The sequence below is a fragment of the Rhinoderma darwinii genome, unplaced genomic scaffold (genome assembly GCF_050947455.1).
Source record: "Rhinoderma darwinii isolate aRhiDar2 unplaced genomic scaffold, aRhiDar2.hap1 Scaffold_718, whole genome shotgun sequence".
NCBI classification, from domain to species: domain Eukaryota; kingdom Metazoa; phylum Chordata; class Amphibia; order Anura; family Rhinodermatidae; genus Rhinoderma; species Rhinoderma darwinii.
In genome coordinates this window covers 218,518-240,456 of record NW_027464279.1, presented here as the reverse complement: position 1 = coordinate 240,456, position 21,939 = coordinate 218,518, and the positions used below count along the sequence as shown (strand labels likewise).

Below are 21,939 nucleotides of genomic sequence, written 5' to 3'. Positions count from 1 at the left end.
GATTGATTGATTGATTGATTGATTGATTGATTGATTGATTGATTGATTGATGCAGCACAACAGTCAAATAGTGGAGTGGAGTAGGGGAACAGCAAACAGCCAATAAAGCAGCCCGCCCGCTCGCCTGCCCGCCACAATGGACCTACCTGTGTACACTAGATGGATGTGATGGAATGTACTGTCGTCCCTACATTTCAAGAAGAAGTAAGAATTGCAGTTGCAACAAAGCCTTGCTTGCCTACAAAGAGAGCAGCAATTTGGATTTGTTACTATGTTACCTAGAAGAATAACAAACTGTGCAAGGATGGAGGTTGTAGGAGCAAGGAGAAGTTGTCTGTAAAGTTGGTGGATGCCTATTTTCCATTTTGCAGTCCCTTGTCTCCCTCTTGTGGCCTCCTGGAGGCAACTAGCTGTGCAAAAAAAAGACAGCCTGGCGGCCGGCTGTTGCAGTGTTGCCCTCTCAGGCAACACTGAGTGACTGACTGAGCCTCACCGTCTTATATAAAGTTCAGACGGAACTTTGCACGTGTCATAGTGGAGCCCTCAGGATTCCAGAGCCAGCTTTCTGACATCATAATGGGGCCTCAGAGATAAAAGCCTGGGCCCAGGCAGTGTTGGTCAGTGCTGCTCAGCAGGCAGCACTGGACTGGACTGGATTACAGCTGATACAAGGTGTGAAGGAACAAGGGGTGGCTGTGGGCATGCACTTGCTGCCGCTGCCAGTGTTTATCTGCATGGCAGCAGGGCATTTGGGCGTTGCCAGGAAGGCGTTTTTATGTAGATTCCTCCTCTTTCAGCACTGCATTGTGGTGCAAGCAAAAGAAGCAAATCCTGTCTGGCTTCCTCTCCGGCCTTTATTCACCTCCCGTGTAGCTGTGAGTGTGTGAGCCTGCAGGGCCCCATGGAATTGCCTAGAAGTAGGCTGAATCGCTGCAAGGGCTGAACAGCAGTATCGGGCAGGCTCGGGCAACGCGCGGCCCGTTCGGGTTATCGCTTCTCGGCCTTTTGGCTAAGATCAAGTGTAGTATCTGTTCTTATCAGTTTAATATCTGATACGTCCCCTATCTGGGGACCATATATTAAATGGATTTTTAGAACAGGGAGATGGAAATAGAGCTTGCTCTGTCCACTCCACGCATTGACCTGGTATTGCAGTATTTCCAGGACCGGTGCACCCTTTCCTTATGTGTTGACTAAAAGCAGATTCCAAAAGTGTTTTTTGTCTTTGCTATTGTTTCTGTCTTTCTGAAGGGATCTCCCCTTTTAATCCCATTATTTCAACACCTGTTGGACAATGCATGAGTGATAATGAGCTCATTGATTAAATGCAATTAATGAATAGATTGCCACCTCTTGTTGTGTGTCGTCTGTGTTTCTGTGTTTCCGGCATTTCACATTGGAACACCTCATTCACCTTCCTTGTCTTCTCTCCGCCCTCCCTTTTAGGTAAGTTAAAGAGCTGCACCTGAGCCAGCCACTGATTGATTGATTGATTGATTGATTGATTGATTGATTGATTGATGCAGCACAACAGTCAAATAGTGGAGTGGAGTAGGGGAACAGCAAACAGCCAATAAAGCAGCCCGCCCGCTCGCCTGCCCGCCACAATGGACCTACCTGTGTACACTAGATGGATGTGATGGAATGTACTGTCGTCCCTACATTTCAAGAAGAAGTAAGAATTGCAGTTGCAACAAAGCCTTGCTTGCCTACAAAGAGAGCAGCAATTTGGATTTGTTACTATGTTACCTAGAAGAATAACAAACTGTGCAAGGATGGAGGTTGTAGGAGCAAGGAGAAGTTGTCTGTAAAGTTGGTGGATGCCTATTTTCCATTTTGCAGTCCCTTGTCTCCCTCTTGTGGCCTCCTGGAGGCAACTAGCTGAGCAAAAAAAAGACAGCCTGGCGGCCGGCTGTTGCAGTGTTGCCCTCTCAGGCAACACTGAGTGACTGACTGAGCCTCACCGTCTTATATAAAGTTCAGACGGAACTTTGCACGTGTCATAGTGGAGCCCTCAGGATTCCAGAGCCAGCTTTCTGACATCATAATGGGGCCTCAGAGATAAAAGCCTGGGCCCAGGCAGTGTTGGTCAGTGCTGCTCAGCAGGCAGCACTGGACTGGACTGGATTACAGCTGATACAAGGTGTGAAGGAACAAGGGGTGGCTGTGGGCATGCACTTGCTGCCGCTGCCAGTGTTTATCTGCATGGCAGCAGGGCATTTGGGCGTTGCCAGGAAGGCGTTTTTATGTAGATTCCTCCTCTTTCAGCACTGCATTGTGGTGCAAGCAAAAGAAGCAAATCCTGTCTGGCTTCCTCTCCGGCCTTTATTCACCTCCCGTGTAGCTGTGAGTGTGTGAGCCTGCAGGGCCCCATGGAATTGCCTAGAAGTAGGCTGAATCGCTGCAAGGGCTGAACAGCAGTATCGGGCAGGCTCGGGCAACGCGCGGCCCGTTCGGGTTATCGCTTCTCGGCCTTTTGGCTAAGATCAAGTGTAGTATCTGTTCTTATCAGTTTAATATCTGATACGTCCCCTATCTGGGGACCATATATTAAATGGATTTTTAGAACAGGGAGATGGAAATAGAGCTTGCTCTGTCCACTCCACGCATTGACCTGGTATTGCAGTATTTCCAGGACCGGTGCACCCTTTCCTTATGTGTTGACTAAAAGCAGATTCCAAAAGTGTTTTTTGTCTTTGCTATTGTTTCTGTCTTTCTGAAGGGATCTCCCCTTTTAATCCCATTATTTCAACACCTGTTGGACAATGCATGAGTGATAATGAGCTCATTGATTAAATGCAATTAATGAATAGATTGCCACCTCTTGTTGTGTGTCGTCTGTGTTTCTGTGTTTCCGGCATTTCACATTGGAACACCTCATTCACCTTCCTTGTCTTCTCTCCGCCCTCCCTTTTAGGTAAGTTAAAGAGCTGCACCTGAGCCAGCCACTGATTGATTGATTGATTGATTGATTGATTGATTGATTGATTGATTGATTGATGCAGCACTACAGTCAAATAGTGGAGTGGAGTAGGGGAACAGCAAACAGCCAATAAAGCAGCCCGCCCGCTCGCCTGCCCGCCACAATGGACCTACCTGTGTACACTAGATGGATGTGATGGAATGTACTGTCGTCCCTACATTTCAAGAAGAAGTAAGAATTGCAGTTGCAACAAAGCCTTGCTTGCCTACAAAGAGAGCAGCAATTTGGATTTGTTACTATGTTACCTAGAAGAATAACAAACTGTGCAAGGATGGAGGTTGTAGGAGCAAGGAGAAGTTGTCTGTAAAGTTGGTGGATGCCTATTTTCCATTTTGCAGTCCCTTGTCTCCCTCTTGTGGCCTCCTGGAGGCAACTAGCTGTGCAAAAAAAAGACAGCCTGGCGGCCGGCTGTTGCAGTGTTGCCCTCTCAGGCAACACTGAGTGACTGACTGAGCCTCACCGTCTTATATAAAGTTCAGACGGAACTTTGCACGTGTCATAGTGGAGCCCTCAGGATTCCAGAGCCAGCTTTCTGACATCATAATGGGGCCTCAGAGATAAAAGCCTGGGCCCAGGCAGTGTTGGTCAGTGCTGCTCAGCAGGCAGCACTGGACTGGACTGGATTACAGCTGATACAAGGTGTGAAGGAACAAGGGGTGGCTGTGGGCATGCACTTGCTGCCGCTGCCAGTGTTTATCTGCATGGCAGCAGGGCATTTGGGCGTTGCCAGGAAGGCGTTTTTATGTAGATTCCTCCTCTTTCAGCACTGCATTGTGGTGCAAGCAAAAGAAGCAAATCCTGTCTGGCTTCCTCTCCGGCCTTTATTCACCTCCCGTGTAGCTGTGAGTGTGTGAGCCTGCAGGGCCCCATGGAATTGCCTAGAAGTAGGCTGAATCGCTGCAAGGGCTGAACAGCAGTATCGGGCAGGCTCGGGCAACGCGCGGCCCGTTCGGGTTATCGCTTCTCGGCCTTTTGGCTAAGATCAAGTGTAGTATCTGTTCTTATCAGTTTAATATCTGATACGTCCCCTATCTGGGGACCATATATTAAATGGATTTTTAGAACAGGGAGATGGAAATAGAGCTTGCTCTGTCCACTCCACGCATTGACCTGGTATTGCAGTATTTCCAGGACCGGTGCACCCTTTCCTTATGTGTTGACTAAAAGCAGATTCCAAAAGTGTTTTTTGTCTTTGCTATTGTTTCTGTCTTTCTGAAGGGATCTCCCCTTTTAATCCCATTATTTCAACACCTGTTGGACAATGCATGAGTGATAATGAGCTCATTGATTAAATGCAATTAATGAATAGATTGCCACCTCTTGTTGTGTGTCGTCTGTGTTTCTGTGTTTCCGGCATTTCACATTGGAACACCTCATTCACCTTCCTTGTCTTCTCTCCGCCCTCCCTTTTAGGTAAGTTAAAGAGCTGCACCTGAGCCAGCCACTGATTGATTGATTGATTGATTGATTGATTGATTGATTGATGCAGCACAACAGTCAAATAGTGGAGTGGAGTAGGGGAACAGCAAACAGCCAATAAAGCAGCCCGCCCGCTCGCCTGCCCGCCACAATGGACCTACCTGTGTACACTAGATGGATGTGATGGAATGTACTGTCGTCCCTACATTTCAAGAAGAAGTAAGAATTGCAGTTGCAACAAAGCCTTGCTTGCCTACAAAGAGAGCAGCAATTTGGATTTGTTACTATGTTACCTAGAAGAATAACAAACTGTGCAAGGATGGAGGTTGTAGGAGCAAGGAGAAGTTGTCTGTAAAGTTGGTGGATGCCTATTTTCCATTTTGCAGTCCCTTGTCTCCCTCTTGTGGCCTCCTGGAGGCAACTAGCTGAGCAAAAAAAAGACAGCCTGGCGGCCGGCTGTTGCAGTGTTGCCCTCTCAGGCAACACTGAGTGACTGACTGAGCCTCACCGTCTTATATAAAGTTCAGACGGAACTTTGCACGTGTCATAGTGGAGCCCTCAGGATTCCAGAGCCAGCTTTCTGACATCATAATGGGGCCTCAGAGATAAAAGCCTGGGCCCAGGCAGTGTTGGTCAGTGCTGCTCAGCAGGCAGCACTGGACTGGACTGGATTACAGCTGATACAAGGTGTGAAGGAACAAGGGGTGGCTGTGGGCATGCACTTGCTGCCGCTGCCAGTGTTTATCTGCATGGCAGCAGGGCATTTGGGCGTTGCCAGGAAGGCGTTTTTATGTAGATTCCTCCTCTTTCAGCACTGCATTGTGGTGCAAGCAAAAGAAGCAAATCCTGTCTGGCTTCCTCTCCGGCCTTTATTCACCTCCCGTGTAGCTGTGAGTGTGTGAGCCTGCAGGGCCCCATGGAATTGCCTAGAAGTAGGCTGAATCGCTGCAAGGGCTGAACAGCAGTATCGGGCAGGCTCGGGCAACGCGCGGCCCGTTCGGGTTATCGCTTCTCGGCCTTTTGGCTAAGATCAAGTGTAGTATCTGTTCTTATCAGTTTAATATCTGATACGTCCCCTATCTGGGGACCATATATTAAATGGATTTTTAGAACAGGGAGATGGAAATAGAGCTTGCTCTGTCCACTCCACGCATTGACCTGGTATTGCAGTATTTCCAGGACCGGTGCACCCTTTCCTTATGTGTTGACTAAAAGCAGATTCCAAAAGTGTTTTTTGTCTTTGCTATTGTTTCTGTCTTTCTGAAGGGATCTCCCCTTTTAATCCCATTATTTCAACACCTGTTGGACAATGCATGAGTGATAATGAGCTCATTGATTAAATGCAATTAATGAATAGATTGCCACCTCTTGTTGTGTGTCGTCTGTGTTTCTGTGTTTCCGGCATTTCACATTGGAACACCTCATTCACCTTCCTTGTCTTCTCTCCGCCCTCCCTTTTAGGTAAGTTAAAGAGCTGCACCTGAGCCAGCCACTGATTGATTGATTGATTGATTGATTGATTGATTGATTGATTGATTGATTGATTGATGCAGCACTACAGTCAAATAGTGGAGTGGAGTAGGGGAACAGCAAACAGCCAATAAAGCAGCCCGCCCGCTCGCCTGCCCGCCACAATGGACCTACCTGTGTACACTAGATGGATGTGATGGAATGTACTGTCGTCCCTACATTTCAAGAAGAAGTAAGAATTGCAGTTGCAACAAAGCCTTGCTTGCCTACAAAGAGAGCAGCAATTTGGATTTGTTACTATGTTACCTAGAAGAATAACAAACTGTGCAAGGATGGAGGTTGTAGGAGCAAGGAGAAGTTGTCTGTAAAGTTGGTGGATGCCTATTTTCCATTTTGCAGTCCCTTGTCTCCCTCTTGTGGCCTCCTGGAGGCAACTAGCTGTGCAAAAAAAAGACAGCCTGGCGGCCGGCTGTTGCAGTGTTGCCCTCTCAGGCAACACTGAGTGACTGACTGAGCCTCACCGTCTTATATAAAGTTCAGACGGAACTTTGCACGTGTCATAGTGGAGCCCTCAGGATTCCAGAGCCAGCTTTCTGACATCATAATGGGGCCTCAGAGATAAAAGCCTGGGCCCAGGCAGTGTTGGTCAGTGCTGCTCAGCAGGCAGCACTGGACTGGACTGGATTACAGCTGATACAAGGTGTGAAGGAACAAGGGGTGGCTGTGGGCATGCACTTGCTGCCGCTGCCAGTGTTTATCTGCATGGCAGCAGGGCATTTGGGCGTTGCCAGGAAGGCGTTTTTATGTAGATTCCTCCTCTTTCAGCACTGCATTGTGGTGCAAGCAAAAGAAGCAAATCCTGTCTGGCTTCCTCTCCGGCCTTTATTCACCTCCCGTGTAGCTGTGAGTGTGTGAGCCTGCAGGGCCCCATGGAATTGCCTAGAAGTAGGCTGAATCGCTGCAAGGGCTGAACAGCAGTATCGGGCAGGCTCGGGCAACGCGCGGCCCGTTCGGGTTATCGCTTCTCGGCCTTTTGGCTAAGATCAAGTGTAGTATCTGTTCTTATCAGTTTAATATCTGATACGTCCCCTATCTGGGGACCATATATTAAATGGATTTTTAGAACAGGGAGATGGAAATAGAGCTTGCTCTGTCCACTCCACGCATTGACCTGGTATTGCAGTATTTCCAGGACCGGTGCACCCTTTCCTTATGTGTTGACTAAAAGCAGATTCCAAAAGTGTTTTTTGTCTTTGCTATTGTTTCTGTCTTTCTGAAGGGATCTCCCCTTTTAATCCCATTATTTCAACACCTGTTGGACAATGCATGAGTGATAATGAGCTCATTGATTAAATGCAATTAATGAATAGATTGCCACCTCTTGTTGTGTGTCGTCTGTGTTTCTGTGTTTCCGGCATTTCACATTGGAACACCTCATTCACCTTCCTTGTCTTCTCTCCGCCCTCCCTTTTAGGTAAGTTAAAGAGCTGCACCTGAGCCAGCCACTGATTGATTGATTGATTGATTGATTGATTGATTGATTGATTGATGCAGCACAACAGTCAAATAGTGGAGTGGAGTAGGGGAACAGCAAACAGCCAATAAAGCAGCCCGCCCGCTCGCCTGCCCGCCACAATGGACCTACCTGTGTACACTAGATGGATGTGATGGAATGTACTGTCGTCCCTACATTTCAAGAAGAAGTAAGAATTGCAGTTGCAACAAAGCCTTGCTTGCCTACAAAGAGAGCAGCAATTTGGATTTGTTACTATGTTACCTAGAAGAATAACAAACTGTGCAAGGATGGAGGTTGTAGGAGCAAGGAGAAGTTGTCTGTAAAGTTGGTGGATGCCTATTTTCCATTTTGCAGTCCCTTGTCTCCCTCTTGTGGCCTCCTGGAGGCAACTAGCTGAGCAAAAAAAAGACAGCCTGGCGGCCGGCTGTTGCAGTGTTGCCCTCTCAGGCAACACTGAGTGACTGACTGAGCCTCACCGTCTTATATAAAGTTCAGACGGAACTTTGCACGTGTCATAGTGGAGCCCTCAGGATTCCAGAGCCAGCTTTCTGACATCATAATGGGGCCTCAGAGATAAAAGCCTGGGCCCAGGCAGTGTTGGTCAGTGCTGCTCAGCAGGCAGCACTGGACTGGACTGGATTACAGCTGATACAAGGTGTGAAGGAACAAGGGGTGGCTGTGGGCATGCACTTGCTGCCGCTGCCAGTGTTTATCTGCATGGCAGCAGGGCATTTGGGCGTTGCCAGGAAGGCGTTTTTATGTAGATTCCTCCTCTTTCAGCACTGCATTGTGGTGCAAGCAAAAGAAGCAAATCCTGTCTGGCTTCCTCTCCGGCCTTTATTCACCTCCCGTGTAGCTGTGAGTGTGTGAGCCTGCAGGGCCCCATGGAATTGCCTAGAAGTAGGCTGAATCGCTGCAAGGGCTGAACAGCAGTATCGGGCAGGCTCGGGCAACGCGCGGCCCGTTCGGGTTATCGCTTCTCGGCCTTTTGGCTAAGATCAAGTGTAGTATCTGTTCTTATCAGTTTAATATCTGATACGTCCCCTATCTGGGGACCATATATTAAATGGATTTTTAGAACAGGGAGATGGAAATAGAGCTTGCTCTGTCCACTCCACGCATTGACCTGGTATTGCAGTATTTCCAGGACCGGTGCACCCTTTCCTTATGTGTTGACTAAAAGCAGATTCCAAAAGTGTTTTTTGTCTTTGCTATTGTTTCTGTCTTTCTGAAGGGATCTCCCCTTTTAATCCCATTATTTCAACACCTGTTGGACAATGCATGAGTGATAATGAGCTCATTGATTAAATGCAATTAATGAATAGATTGCCACCTCTTGTTGTGTGTCGTCTGTGTTTCTGTGTTTCCGGCATTTCACATTGGAACACCTCATTCACCTTCCTTGTCTTCTCTCCGCCCTCCCTTTTAGGTAAGTTAAAGAGCTGCACCTGAGCCAGCCACTGATTGATTGATTGATTGATTGATTGATTGATTGATTGATTGATTGATTGATGCAGCACTACAGTCAAATAGTGGAGTGGAGTAGGGGAACAGCAAACAGCCAATAAAGCAGCCCGCCCGCTCGCCTGCCCGCCACAATGGACCTACCTGTGTACACTAGATGGATGTGATGGAATGTACTGTCGTCCCTACATTTCAAGAAGAAGTAAGAATTGCAGTTGCAACAAAGCCTTGCTTGCCTACAAAGAGAGCAGCAATTTGGATTTGTTACTATGTTACCTAGAAGAATAACAAACTGTGCAAGGATGGAGGTTGTAGGAGCAAGGAGAAGTTGTCTGTAAAGTTGGTGGATGCCTATTTTCCATTTTGCAGTCCCTTGTCTCCCTCTTGTGGCCTCCTGGAGGCAACTAGCTGTGCAAAAAAAAGACAGCCTGGCGGCCGGCTGTTGCAGTGTTGCCCTCTCAGGCAACACTGAGTGACTGACTGAGCCTCACCGTCTTATATAAAGTTCAGACGGAACTTTGCACGTGTCATAGTGGAGCCCTCAGGATTCCAGAGCCAGCTTTCTGACATCATAATGGGGCCTCAGAGATAAAAGCCTGGGCCCAGGCAGTGTTGGTCAGTGCTGCTCAGCAGGCAGCACTGGACTGGACTGGATTACAGCTGATACAAGGTGTGAAGGAACAAGGGGTGGCTGTGGGCATGCACTTGCTGCCGCTGCCAGTGTTTATCTGCATGGCAGCAGGGCATTTGGGCGTTGCCAGGAAGGCGTTTTTATGTAGATTCCTCCTCTTTCAGCACTGCATTGTGGTGCAAGCAAAAGAAGCAAATCCTGTCTGGCTTCCTCTCCGGCCTTTATTCACCTCCCGTGTAGCTGTGAGTGTGTGAGCCTGCAGGGCCCCATGGAATTGCCTAGAAGTAGGCTGAATCGCTGCAAGGGCTGAACAGCAGTATCGGGCAGGCTCGGGCAACGCGCGGCCCGTTCGGGTTATCGCTTCTCGGCCTTTTGGCTAAGATCAAGTGTAGTATCTGTTCTTATCAGTTTAATATCTGATACGTCCCCTATCTGGGGACCATATATTAAATGGATTTTTAGAACAGGGAGATGGAAATAGAGCTTGCTCTGTCCACTCCACGCATTGACCTGGTATTGCAGTATTTCCAGGACCGGTGCACCCTTTCCTTATGTGTTGACTAAAAGCAGATTCCAAAAGTGTTTTTTGTCTTTGCTATTGTTTCTGTCTTTCTGAAGGGATCTCCCCTTTTAATCCCATTATTTCAACACCTGTTGGACAATGCATGAGTGATAATGAGCTCATTGATTAAATGCAATTAATGAATAGATTGCCACCTCTTGTTGTGTGTCGTCTGTGTTTCTGTGTTTCCGGCATTTCACATTGGAACACCTCATTCACCTTCCTTGTCTTCTCTCCGCCCTCCCTTTTAGGTAAGTTAAAGAGCTGCACCTGAGCCAGCCACTGATTGATTGATTGATTGATTGATTGATTGATTGATTGATTGATTGATTGATTGATTGATTGATTGATTGATGCAGCACAACAGTCAAATAGTGGAGTGGAGTAGGGGAACAGCAAACAGCCAATAAAGCAGCCCGCCCGCTCGCCTGCCCGCCACAATGGACCTACCTGTGTACACTAGATGGATGTGATGGAATGTACTGTCGTCCCTACATTTCAAGAAGAAGTAAGAATTGCAGTTGCAACAAAGCCTTGCTTGCCTACAAAGAGAGCAGCAATTTGGATTTGTTACTATGTTACCTAGAAGAATAACAAACTGTGCAAGGATGGAGGTTGTAGGAGCAAGGAGAAGTTGTCTGTAAAGTTGGTGGATGCCTATTTTCCATTTTGCAGTCCCTTGTCTCCCTCTTGTGGCCTCCTGGAGGCAACTAGCTGTGCAAAAAAAAGACAGCCTGGCGGCCGGCTGTTGCAGTGTTGCCCTCTCAGGCAACACTGAGTGACTGACTGAGCCTCACCGTCTTATATAAAGTTCAGACGGAACTTTGCACGTGTCATAGTGGAGCCCTCAGGATTCCAGAGCCAGCTTTCTGACATCATAATGGGGCCTCAGAGATAAAAGCCTGGGCCCAGGCAGTGTTGGTCAGTGCTGCTCAGCAGGCAGCACTGGACTGGACTGGATTACAGCTGATACAAGGTGTGAAGGAACAAGGGGTGGCTGTGGGCATGCACTTGCTGCCGCTGCCAGTGTTTATCTGCATGGCAGCAGGGCATTTGGGCGTTGCCAGGAAGGCGTTTTTATGTAGATTCCTCCTCTTTCAGCACTGCATTGTGGTGCAAGCAAAAGAAGCAAATCCTGTCTGGCTTCCTCTCCGGCCTTTATTCACCTCCCGTGTAGCTGTGAGTGTGTGAGCCTGCAGGGCCCCATGGAATTGCCTAGAAGTAGGCTGAATCGCTGCAAGGGCTGAACAGCAGTATCGGGCAGGCTCGGGCAACGCGCGGCCCGTTCGGGTTATCGCTTCTCGGCCTTTTGGCTAAGATCAAGTGTAGTATCTGTTCTTATCAGTTTAATATCTGATACGTCCCCTATCTGGGGACCATATATTAAATGGATTTTTAGAACAGGGAGATGGAAATAGAGCTTGCTCTGTCCACTCCACGCATTGACCTGGTATTGCAGTATTTCCAGGACCGGTGCACCCTTTCCTTATGTGTTGACTAAAAGCAGATTCCAAAAGTGTTTTTTGTCTTTGCTATTGTTTCTGTCTTTCTGAAGGGATCTCCCCTTTTAATCCCATTATTTCAACACCTGTTGGACAATGCATGAGTGATAATGAGCTCATTGATTAAATGCAATTAATGAATAGATTGCCACCTCTTGTTGTGTGTCGTCTGTGTTTCTGTGTTTCCGGCATTTCACATTGGAACACCTCATTCACCTTCCTTGTCTTCTCTCCGCCCTCCCTTTTAGGTAAGTTAAAGAGCTGCACCTGAGCCAGCCACTGATTGATTGATTGATTGATTGATTGATTGATTGATTGATTGATTGATGCAGCACAACAGTCAAATAGTGGAGTGGAGTAGGGGAACAGCAAACAGCCAATAAAGCAGCCCGCCCGCTCGCCTGCCCGCCACAATGGACCTACCTGTGTACACTAGATGGATGTGATGGAATGTACTGTCGTCCCTACATTTCAAGAAGAAGTAAGAATTGCAGTTGCAACAAAGCCTTGCTTGCCTACAAAGAGAGCAGCAATTTGGATTTGTTACTATGTTACCTAGAAGAATAACAAACTGTGCAAGGATGGAGGTTGTAGGAGCAAGGAGAAGTTGTCTGTAAAGTTGGTGGATGCCTATTTTCCATTTTGCAGTCCCTTGTCTCCCTCTTGTGGCCTCCTGGAGGCAACTAGCTGTGCAAAAAAAAGACAGCCTGGCGGCCGGCTGTTGCAGTGTTGCCCTCTCAGGCAACACTGAGTGACTGACTGAGCCTCACCGTCTTATATAAAGTTCAGACGGAACTTTGCACGTGTCATAGTGGAGCCCTCAGGATTCCAGAGCCAGCTTTCTGACATCATAATGGGGCCTCAGAGATAAAAGCCTGGGCCCAGGCAGTGTTGGTCAGTGCTGCTCAGCAGGCAGCACTGGACAGGACTGGATTACAGCTGATACAAGGTGTGAAGGAACAAGGGGTGGCTGTGGGCATGCACTTGCTGCCGCTGCCAGTGTTTATCTGCATGGCAGCAGGGCATTTGGGCGTTGCCAGGAAGGCGTTTTTATGTAGATTCCTCCTCTTTCAGCACTGCATTGTGGTGCAAGCAAAAGAAGCAAATCCTGTCTGGCTTCCTCTCCGGCCTTTATTCACCTCCCGTGTAGCTGTGAGTGTGTGAGCCTGCAGGGCCCCATGGAATTGCCTAGAAGTAGGCTGAATCGCTGCAAGGGCTGAACAGCAGTATCGGGCAGGCTCGGGCAACGCGCGGCCCGTTCGGGTTATCGCTTCTCGGCCTTTTGGCTAAGATCAAGTGTAGTATCTGTTCTTATCAGTTTAATATCTGATACGTCCCCTATCTGGGGACCATATATTAAATGGATTTTTAGAACAGGGAGATGGAAATAGAGCTTGCTCTGTCCACTCCACGCATTGACCTGGTATTGCAGTATTTCCAGGACCGGTGCACCCTTTCCTTATGTGTTGACTAAAAGCAGATTCCAAAAGTGTTTTTTGTCTTTGCTATTGTTTCTGTCTTTCTGAAGGGATCTCCCCTTTTAATCCCATTATTTCAACACCTGTTGGACAATGCATGAGTGATAATGAGCTCATTGATTAAATGCAATTAATGAATAGATTGCCACCTCTTGTTGTGTGTCGTCTGTGTTTCTGTGTTTCCGGCATTTCACATTGGAACACCTCATTCACCTTCCTTGTCTTCTCTCCGCCCTCCCTTTTAGGTAAGTTAAAGAGCTGCACCTGAGCCAGCCACTGATTGATTGATTGATTGATTGATTGATTGATTGATTGATTGATTGATTGATTGATTGATTGATGCAGCACAACAGTCAAATAGTGGAGTGGAGTAGGGGAACAGCAAACAGCCAATAAAGCAGCCCGCCCGCTCGCCTGCCCGCCACAATGGACCTACCTGTGTACACTAGATGGATGTGATGGAATGTACTGTCGTCCCTACATTTCAAGAAGAAGTAAGAATTGCAGTTGCAACAAAGCCTTGCTTGCCTACAAAGAGAGCAGCAATTTGGATTTGTTACTATGTTACCTAGAAGAATAACAAACTGTGCAAGGATGGAGGTTGTAGGAGCAAGGAGAAGTTGTCTGTAAAGTTGGTGGATGCCTATTTTCCATTTTGCAGTCCCTTGTCTCCCTCTTGTGGCCTCCTGGAGGCAACTAGCTGTGCAAAAAAAAGACAGCCTGGCGGCCGGCTGTTGCAGTGTTGCCCTCTCAGGCAACACTGAGTGACTGACTGAGCCTCACCGTCTTATATAAAGTTCAGACGGAACTTTGCACGTGTCATAGTGGAGCCCTCAGGATTCCAGAGCCAGCTTTCTGACATCATAATGGGGCCTCAGAGATAAAAGCCTGGGCCCAGGCAGTGTTGGTCAGTGCTGCTCAGCAGGCAGCACTGGACTGGACTGGATTACAGCTGATACAAGGTGTGAAGGAACAAGGGGTGGCTGTGGGCATGCACTTGCTGCCGCTGCCAGTGTTTATCTGCATGGCAGCAGGGCATTTGGGCGTTGCCAGGAAGGCGTTTTTATGTAGATTCCTTCTCTTTCAGCACTGCATTGTGGTGCAAGCAAAAGAAGCAAATCCTGTCTGGCTTCCTCTCCGGCCTTTATTCACCTCCCGTGTAGCTGTGAGTGTGTGAGCCTGCAGGGCCCCATGGAATTGCCTAGAAGTAGGCTGAATCGCTGCAAGGGCTGAACAGCAGTATCGGGCAGGCTCGGGCAACGCGCGGCCCGTTCGGGTTATCGCTTCTCGGCCTTTTGGCTAAGATCAAGTGTAGTATCTGTTCTTATCAGTTTAATATCTGATACGTCCCCTATCTGGGGACCATATATTAAATGGATTTTTAGAACAGGGAGATGGAAATAGAGCTTGCTCTGTCCACTCCACGCATTGACCTGGTATTGCAGTATTTCCAGGACCGGTGCACCCTTTCCTTATGTGTTGACTAAAAGCAGATTCCAAAAGTGTTTTTTGTCTTTGCTATTGTTTCTGTCTTTCTGAAGGGATCTCCCCTTTTAATCCCATTATTTCAACACCTGTTGGACAATGCATGAGTGATAATGAGCTCATTGATTAAATGCAATTAATGAATAGATTGCCACCTCTTGTTGTGTGTCGTCTGTGTTTCTGTGTTTCCGGCATTTCACATTGGAACACCTCATTCACCTTCCTTGTCTTCTCTCCGCCCTCCCTTTTAGGTAAGTTAAAGAGCTGCACCTGAGCCAGCCACTGATTGATTGATTGATTGATTGATTGATTGATTGATTGATTGATTGATTGATTGATGCAGCACAACAGTCAAATAGTGGAGTGGAGTAGGGGAACAGCAAACAGCCAATAAAGCAGCCCGCCCGCTCGCCTGCCCGCCACAATGAACCTACCTGTGTACACTAGATGGATGTGATGGAATGTACTGTCGTCCCTACATTTCAAGAAGAAGTAAGAATTGCAGTTGCAACAAAGCCTTGCTTGCCTACAAAGAGAGCAGCAATTTGGATTTGTTACTATGTTACCTAGAAGAATAACAAACTGTGCAAGGATGGAGGTTGTAGGAGCAAGGAGAAGTTGTCTGTAAAGTTGGTGGATGCCTATTTTCCATTTTGCAGTCCCTTGTCTCCCTCTTGTGGCCTCCTGGAGGCAACTAGCTGTGCAAAAAAAAGACAGCCTGGCGGCCGGCTGTTGCAGTGTTGCCCTCTCAGGCAACACTGAGTGACTGACTGAGCCTCACCGTCTTATATAAAGTTCAGACGGAACTTTGCACGTGTCATAGTGGAGCCCTCAGGATTCCAGAGCCAGCTTTCTGACATCATAATGGGGCCTCAGAGATAAAAGCCTGGGCCCAGGCAGTGTTGGTCAGTGCTGCTCAGCAGGCAGCACTGGACTGGACTGGATTACAGCTGATACAAGGTGTGAAGGAACAAGGGGTGGCTGTGGGCATGCACTTGCTGCCGCTGCCAGTGTTTATCTGCATGGCAGCAGGGCATTTGGGCGTTGCCAGGAAGGCGTTTTTATGTAGATTCCTCCTCTTTCAGCACTGCATTGTGGTGCAAGCAAAAGAAGCAAATCCTGTCTGGCTTCCTCTCCGGCCTTTATTCACCTCCCGTGTAGCTGTGAGTGTGTGAGCCTGCAGGGCCCCATGGAATTGCCTAGAAGTAGGCTGAATCGCTGCAAGGGCTGAACAGCAGTATCGGGCAGGCTCGGGCAACGCGCGGCCCGTTCGGGTTATCGCTTCTCGGCCTTTTGGCTAAGATCAAGTGTAGTATCTGTTCTTATCAGTTTAATATCTGATACGTCCCCTATCTGGGGACCATATATTAAATGGATTTTTAGAACAGGGAGATGGAAATAGAGCTTGCTCTGTCCACTCCACGCATTGACCTGGTATTGCAGTATTTCCAGGACCGGTGCACCCTTTCCTTATGTGTTGACTAAAAGCAGATTCCAAAAGTGTTTTTTGTCTTTGCTATTGTTTCTGTCTTTCTGAAGGGATCTCCCCTTTTAATCCCATTATTTCAACACCTGTTGGACAATGCATGAGTGATAATGAGCTCATTGATTAAATGCAATTAATGAATAGATTGCCACCTCTTGTTGTGTGTCGTCTGTGTTTCTGTGTTTCCGGCATTTCACATTGGAACACCTCATTCACCTTCCTTGTCTTCTCTCCGCCCTCCCTTTTAGGTAAGTTAAAGAGCTGCACCTGAGCCAGCCACTGATTGATTGATTGATTGATTGATTGATTGATTGATTGATTGATTGATTGATGCAGCACAACAGTCAAATAGTGGAGTGGAGTAGGGGAACAGCAAACAGCCAATAAAGCAGCCCGCCCGCTCGCCTGCCCGCCACAATGGACCTACCTGTGTACACTAGATGGATGTGATGGAATGTACTGTCGTCCCTACATTTCAAGAAGAAGTAAGAATTGCAGTTGCAACAAAGCCTTGCTTGCCTACAAAGAGAGCAGCAATTTGGATTTGTTACTATGTTACCTAGAAGAATAACAAACTGTGCAAGGATGGAGGTTGTAGGAGCAAGGAGAAGTTGTCTGTAAAGTTGGTGGATGCCTATTTTCCATTTTGCAGTCCCTTGTCTCCCTCTTGTGGCCTCCTGGAGGCAACTAGCTGTGCAAAAAAAAGACAGCCTGGCGGCCGGCTGTTGCAGTGTTGCCCTCTCAGGCAACACTGAGTGACTGACTGAGCCTCACCGTCTTATATAAAGTTCAGACGGAACTTTGCACGTGTCATAGTGGAGCCCTCAGGATTCCAGAGCCAGCTTTCTGACATCATAATGGGGCCTCAGAGATAAAAGCCTGGGCCCAGGCAGTGTTGGTCAGTGCTGCTCAGCAGGCAGCACTGGACTGGACTGGATTACAGCTGATACAAGGTGTGAAGGAACAAGGGGTGGCTGTGGGCATGCACTTGCTGCCGCTGCCAGTGTTTATCTGCATGGCAGCAGGGCATTTGGGCGTTGCCAGGAAGGCGTTTTTATGTAGATTCCTCCTCTTTCAGCACTGCATTGTGGTGCAAGCAAAAGAAGCAAATCCTGTCTGGCTTCCTCTCCGGCCTTTATTCACCTCCCGTGTAGCTGTGAGTGTGTGAGCCTGCAGGGCCCCATGGAATTGCCTAGAAGTAGGCTGAATCGCTGCAAGGGCTGAACAGCAGTATCGGGCAGGCTCGGGCAACGCGCGGCCCGTTCGGGTTATCGCTTCTCGGCCTTTTGGCTAAGATCAAGTGTAGTATCTGTTCTTATCAGTTTAATATCTGATACGTCCCCTATCTGGGGACCATATATTAAATGGATTTTTAGAACAGGGAGATGGAAATAGAGCTTGCTCTGTCCACTCCACGCATTGACCTGGTATTGCAGTATTTCCAGGACCGGTGCACCCTTTCCTTATGTGTTGACTAAAAGCAGATTCCAAAAGTGTTTTTTGTCTTTGCTATTGTTTCTGTCTTTCTGAAGGGATCTCCCCTTTTAATCCCATTATTTCAACACCTGTTGGACAATGCATGAGTGATAATGAGCTCATTGATTAAATGCAATTAATGAATAGATTGCCACCTCTTGTTGTGTGTCGTCTGTGTTTCTGTGTTTCCGGCATTTCACATTGGAACACCTCATTCACCTTCCTTGTCTTCTCTCCGCCCTCCCTTTTAGGTAAGTTAAAGAGCTGCACCTGAGCCAGCCACTGATTGATTGATTGATTGATTGATTGATTGATTGATTGATTGATTGATTGATTGATTGATTGATGCAGCACAACAGTCAAATAGTGGAGTGGAGTAGGGGAACAGCAAACAGCCAATAAAGCAGCCCGCCCGCTCGCCTGCCCGCCACAATGGACCTACCTGTGTACACTAGATGGATGTGATGGAATGTACTGTCGTCCCTACATTTCAAGAAGAAGTAAGAATTGCAGTTGCAACAAAGCCTTGCTTGCCTACAAAGAGAGCAGCAATTTGGATTTGTTACTATGTTACCTAGAAGAATAACAAACTGTGCAAGGATGGAGGTTGTAGGAGCAAGGAGAAGTTGTCTGTAAAGTTGGTGGATGCCTATTTTCCATTTTGCAGTCCCTTGTCTCCCTCTTGTGGCCTCCTGGAGGCAACTAGCTGAGCAAAAAAAAGACAGCCTGGCGGCCGGCTGTTGCAGTGTTGCCCTCTCAGGCAACACTGAGTGACTGACTGAGCCTCACCGTCTTATATAAAGTTCAGACGGAACTTTGCACGTGTCATAGTGGAGCCCTCAGGATTCCAGAGCCAGCTTTCTGACATCATAATGGGGCCTCAGAGATAAAAGCCTGGGCCCAGGCAGTGTTGGTCAGTGCTGCTCAGCAGGCAGCACTGGACTGGACTGGATTACAGCTGATACAAGGTGTGAAGGAACAAGGGGTGGCTGTGGGCATGCACTTGCTGCCGCTGCCAGTGTTTATCTGCATGGCAGCAGGGCATTTGGGCGTTGCCAGGAAGGCGTTTTTATGTAGATTCCTCCTCTTTCAGCACTGCATTGTGGTGCAAGCAAAAGAAGCAAATCCTGTCTGGCTTCCTCTCCGGCCTTTATTCACCTCCCGTGTAGCTGTGAGTGTGTGAGCCTGCAGGGCCCCATGGAATTGCCTAGAAGTAGGCTGAATCGCTGCAAGGGCTGAACAGCAGTATCGGGCAGGCTCGGGCAACGCGCGGCCCGTTCGGGTTATCGCTTCTCGGCCTTTTGGCTAAGATCAAGTGTAGTATCTGTTCTTATCAGTTTAATATCTGATACGTCCCCTATCTGGGGACCATATATTAAATGGATTTTTAGAACAGGGAGATGGAAATAGAGCTTGCTCTGTCCACTCCACGCATTGACCTGGTATTGCAGTATTTCCAGGACCGGTGCACCCTTTCCTTATGTGTTGACTAAAAGCAGATTCCAAAAGTGTTTTTTGTCTTTGCTATTGTTTCTGTCTTTCTGAAGGGATCTCCCCTTTTAATCCCATTATTTCAACACCTGTTGGACAATGCATGAGTGATAATGAGCTCATTGATTAAATGCAATTAATGAATAGATTGCCACCTCTTGTTGTGTGTCGTCTGTGTTTCTGTGTTTCCGGCATTTCACATTGGAACACCTCATTCACCTTCCTTGTCTTCTCTCCGCCCTTCCTTTTAGGTAAGTTAAAGAGCTGCACCTGAGCCAGCCACTGATTGATTGATTGATTGATTGATTGATTGATTGATTGATTGATTGATTGATTGATGCAGCACTACAGTCAAATAGTGGAGTGGAGTAGGGGAACAGCAAACAGCCAATAAAGCAGCCCGCCCGCTCGCCTGCCCGCCACAATGGACCTACCTGTGTACACTAGATGGATGTGATGGAATGTACTGTCGTCCCTACATTTCAAGAAGAAGTAAGAATTGCAGTTGCAACAAAGCCTTGCTTGCCTACAAAGAGAGCAGCAATTTGGATTTGTTACTATGTTACCTAGAAGAATAACAAACTGTGCAAGGATGGAGGTTGTAGGAGCAAGGAGAAGTTGTCTGTAAAGTTGGTGGATGCCTATTTTCCATTTTGCAGTCCCTTGTCTCCCTCTTGTGGCCTCCTGGAGGCAACTAGCTGTGCAAAAAAAAGACAGCCTGGCGGCCGGCTGTTGCAGTGTTGCCCTCTCAGGCAACACTGAGTGACTGACTGAGCCTCACCGTCTTATATAAAGTTCAGACGGAACTTTGCACGTGTCATAGTGGAGCCCTCAGGATTCCAGAGCCAGCTTTCTGACATCATAATGGGGCCTCAGAGATAAAAGCCTGGGCCCAGGCAGTGTTGGTCAGTGCTGCTCAGCAGGCAGCACTGGACTGGACTGGATTACAGCTGATACAAGGTGTGAAGGAACAAGGGGTGGCTGTGGGCATGCACTTGCTGCCGCTGCCAGTGTTTATCTACATGGCAGCAGGGCATTTGGGCGTTGCCAGGAAGGCGTTTTTATGTAGATTCCTCCTCTTTCAGCACTGCATTGTGGTGCAAGCAAAAGAAGCAAATCCTGTCTGGCTTCCTCTCCGGCCTTTATTCACCTCCCGTGTAGCTGTGAGTGTGTGAGCCTGCAGGGCCCCATGGAATTGCCTAGAAGTAGGCTGAATCGCTGCAAGGGCTGAACAGCAGTATCGGGCAGGCTCGGGCAACGCGCGGCCCGTTCGGGTTATCGCTTCTCGGCCTTTTGGCTAAGATCAAGTGTAGTATCTGTTCTTATCAGTTTAATATCTGATACGTCCCCTATCTGGGGACCATATATTAAATGGATTTTTAGAACAGGGAGATGGAAATAGAGCTTGCTCTGTCCACTCCACGCATTGACCTGGTATTGCAGTATTTCCAGGACCGGTGCACCCTTTCCTTATGTGTTGACTAAAAGCAGATTCCAAAAGTGTTTTTTGTCTTTGCTATTGTTTCTGTCTTTCTGAAGGGATCTCCCCTTTTAATCCCATTATTTCAACACCTGTTGGACAATGCATGAGTGATAATGAGCTCATTGATTAAATGCAATTAATGAATAGATTGCCACCTCTTGTTGTGTGTCGTCTGTGTTTCTGTGTTTCCGGCATTTCACATTGGAACACCTCATTCACCTTCCTTGTCTTCTCTCCGCCCTCCCTTTTAGGTAAGTTAAAGAGCTGCACCTGAGCCAGCCACTGATTGATTGATTGATTGATTGATTGATTGATTGATTGATTGATTGATTGATGCAGCACAACAGTCAAATAGTGGAGTGGAGTAGGGGAACAGCAAACAGCCAATAAAGCAGCCCGCCCGCTCGCCTGCCCGCCACAATGGACCTACCTGTGTACACTAGATGGATGTGATGGAATGTACTGTCGTCCCTACATTTCAAGAAGAAGTAAGAATTGCAGTTGCAACAAAGCCTTGCTTGCCTACAAAGAGAGCAGCAATTTGGATTTGTTACTATGTTACCTAGAAGAATAACAAACTGTGCAAGGATGGAGGTTGTAGGAGCAAGGAGAAGTTGTCTGTAAAGTTGGTGGATGCCTATTTTCCATTTTGCAGTCCCTTGTCTCCCTCTTGTGGCCTCCTGGAGGCAACTAGCTGTGCAAAAAAAAGACAGCCTGGCGGCCGGCTGTTGCAGTGTTGCCCTCTCAGGCAACACTGAGTGACTGACTGAGCCTCACCGCCTTATATAAAGTTCAGACGGAACTTTGCACGTGTCATAGTGGAGCCCTCAGGATTCCAGAGCCAGCTTTCTGACATCATAATGGGGCCTCAGAGATAAAAGCCTGGGCCCAGGCAGTGTTGGTCAGTGCTGCTCAGCAGGCAGCACTGGACTGGACTGGATTACAGCTGATACAAGGTGTGAAGGAACAAGGGGTGGCTGTGGGCATGCACTTGCTGCCGCTGCCAGTGTTTATCTGCATGGCAGCAGGGCATTTGGGCGTTGCCAGGAAGGCGTTTTTATGTAGATTCCTCCTCTTTCAGCACTGCATTGTGGTGCAAGCAAAAGAAGCAAATCCTGTCTGGCTTCCTCTCCGGCCTTTATTCACCTCCCGTGTAGCTGTGAGTGTGTGAGCCTGCAGGGCCCCATGGAATTGCCTAGAAGTAGGCTGAATCGCTGCAAGGGCTGAACAGCAGTATCGGGCAGGCTCGGGCAACGCGCGGCCCGTTCGGGTTATCGCTTCTCGGCCTTTTGGCTAAGATCAAGTGTAGTATCTGTTCTTATCAGTTTAATATCTGATACGTCCCCTATCTGGGGACCATATATTAAATGGATTTTTAGAACAGGGAGATGGAAATAGAGCTTGCTCTGTCCACTCCACGCATTGACCTGGTATTGCAGTATTTCCAGGACCGGTGCACCCTTTCCTTATGTGTTGACTAAAAGCAGATTCCA

The 21,939-nt window shown here is 47.8% G+C and overlaps 15 non-coding genes across 15 annotated transcripts; all 15 read left to right on the top strand.

The window, feature by feature from the left end:
• Positions 1 to 989: 989 nt before the first annotated feature.
• On the top strand, positions 990 to 1,180 carry LOC142729401 (U2 spliceosomal RNA). Its single transcript, XR_012878218.1, has one exon. It is a non-coding gene; the product is annotated as a U2 spliceosomal RNA (small nuclear RNA).
• Positions 1,181 to 2,460: 1,280 nt separating this feature from the next.
• Positions 2,461 to 2,651, top strand: LOC142729400 (U2 spliceosomal RNA). Its single transcript, XR_012878217.1, has one exon. It is a non-coding gene; the product is annotated as a U2 spliceosomal RNA (small nuclear RNA).
• Positions 2,652 to 3,939: 1,288 nt separating this feature from the next.
• On the top strand, positions 3,940 to 4,130 carry LOC142729399 (U2 spliceosomal RNA). The gene has a single exon (XR_012878216.1). It is a non-coding gene; the product is annotated as a U2 spliceosomal RNA (small nuclear RNA).
• Positions 4,131 to 5,406: 1,276 nt separating this feature from the next.
• On the top strand, positions 5,407 to 5,597 carry LOC142729396 (U2 spliceosomal RNA). Its single transcript, XR_012878214.1, has one exon. It is a non-coding gene; the product is annotated as a U2 spliceosomal RNA (small nuclear RNA).
• A 1,292-nt stretch (positions 5,598 to 6,889) lies between these two features.
• Positions 6,890 to 7,080, top strand: LOC142729395 (U2 spliceosomal RNA). Its single transcript, XR_012878213.1, has one exon. It is a non-coding gene; the product is annotated as a U2 spliceosomal RNA (small nuclear RNA).
• A 1,280-nt stretch (positions 7,081 to 8,360) lies between these two features.
• On the top strand, positions 8,361 to 8,551 carry LOC142729394 (U2 spliceosomal RNA). The gene has a single exon (XR_012878212.1). It is a non-coding gene; the product is annotated as a U2 spliceosomal RNA (small nuclear RNA).
• A 1,288-nt stretch (positions 8,552 to 9,839) lies between these two features.
• Positions 9,840 to 10,030, top strand: LOC142729393 (U2 spliceosomal RNA). Its single transcript, XR_012878211.1, has one exon. It is a non-coding gene; the product is annotated as a U2 spliceosomal RNA (small nuclear RNA).
• A 1,308-nt stretch (positions 10,031 to 11,338) lies between these two features.
• LOC142729392 (U2 spliceosomal RNA) lies at positions 11,339 to 11,529 on the top strand. The gene has a single exon (XR_012878210.1). It is a non-coding gene; the product is annotated as a U2 spliceosomal RNA (small nuclear RNA).
• A 1,284-nt stretch (positions 11,530 to 12,813) lies between these two features.
• Positions 12,814 to 13,004, top strand: LOC142729391 (U2 spliceosomal RNA). Its single transcript, XR_012878209.1, has one exon. It is a non-coding gene; the product is annotated as a U2 spliceosomal RNA (small nuclear RNA).
• A 1,300-nt stretch (positions 13,005 to 14,304) lies between these two features.
• On the top strand, positions 14,305 to 14,495 carry LOC142729390 (U2 spliceosomal RNA). The gene has a single exon (XR_012878208.1). It is a non-coding gene; the product is annotated as a U2 spliceosomal RNA (small nuclear RNA).
• Positions 14,496 to 15,787: 1,292 nt separating this feature from the next.
• On the top strand, positions 15,788 to 15,978 carry LOC142729389 (U2 spliceosomal RNA). The gene has a single exon (XR_012878207.1). It is a non-coding gene; the product is annotated as a U2 spliceosomal RNA (small nuclear RNA).
• A 1,288-nt stretch (positions 15,979 to 17,266) lies between these two features.
• LOC142729388 (U2 spliceosomal RNA) lies at positions 17,267 to 17,457 on the top strand. Its single transcript, XR_012878206.1, has one exon. It is a non-coding gene; the product is annotated as a U2 spliceosomal RNA (small nuclear RNA).
• Positions 17,458 to 18,757: 1,300 nt separating this feature from the next.
• Positions 18,758 to 18,948, top strand: LOC142729386 (U2 spliceosomal RNA). The gene has a single exon (XR_012878205.1). It is a non-coding gene; the product is annotated as a U2 spliceosomal RNA (small nuclear RNA).
• Positions 18,949 to 20,240: 1,292 nt separating this feature from the next.
• LOC142729384 (U2 spliceosomal RNA) lies at positions 20,241 to 20,431 on the top strand. Its single transcript, XR_012878203.1, has one exon. It is a non-coding gene; the product is annotated as a U2 spliceosomal RNA (small nuclear RNA).
• A 1,288-nt stretch (positions 20,432 to 21,719) lies between these two features.
• Positions 21,720 to 21,910, top strand: LOC142729383 (U2 spliceosomal RNA). Its single transcript, XR_012878202.1, has one exon. It is a non-coding gene; the product is annotated as a U2 spliceosomal RNA (small nuclear RNA).
• Positions 21,911 to 21,939: the final 29 nt, after the last annotated feature.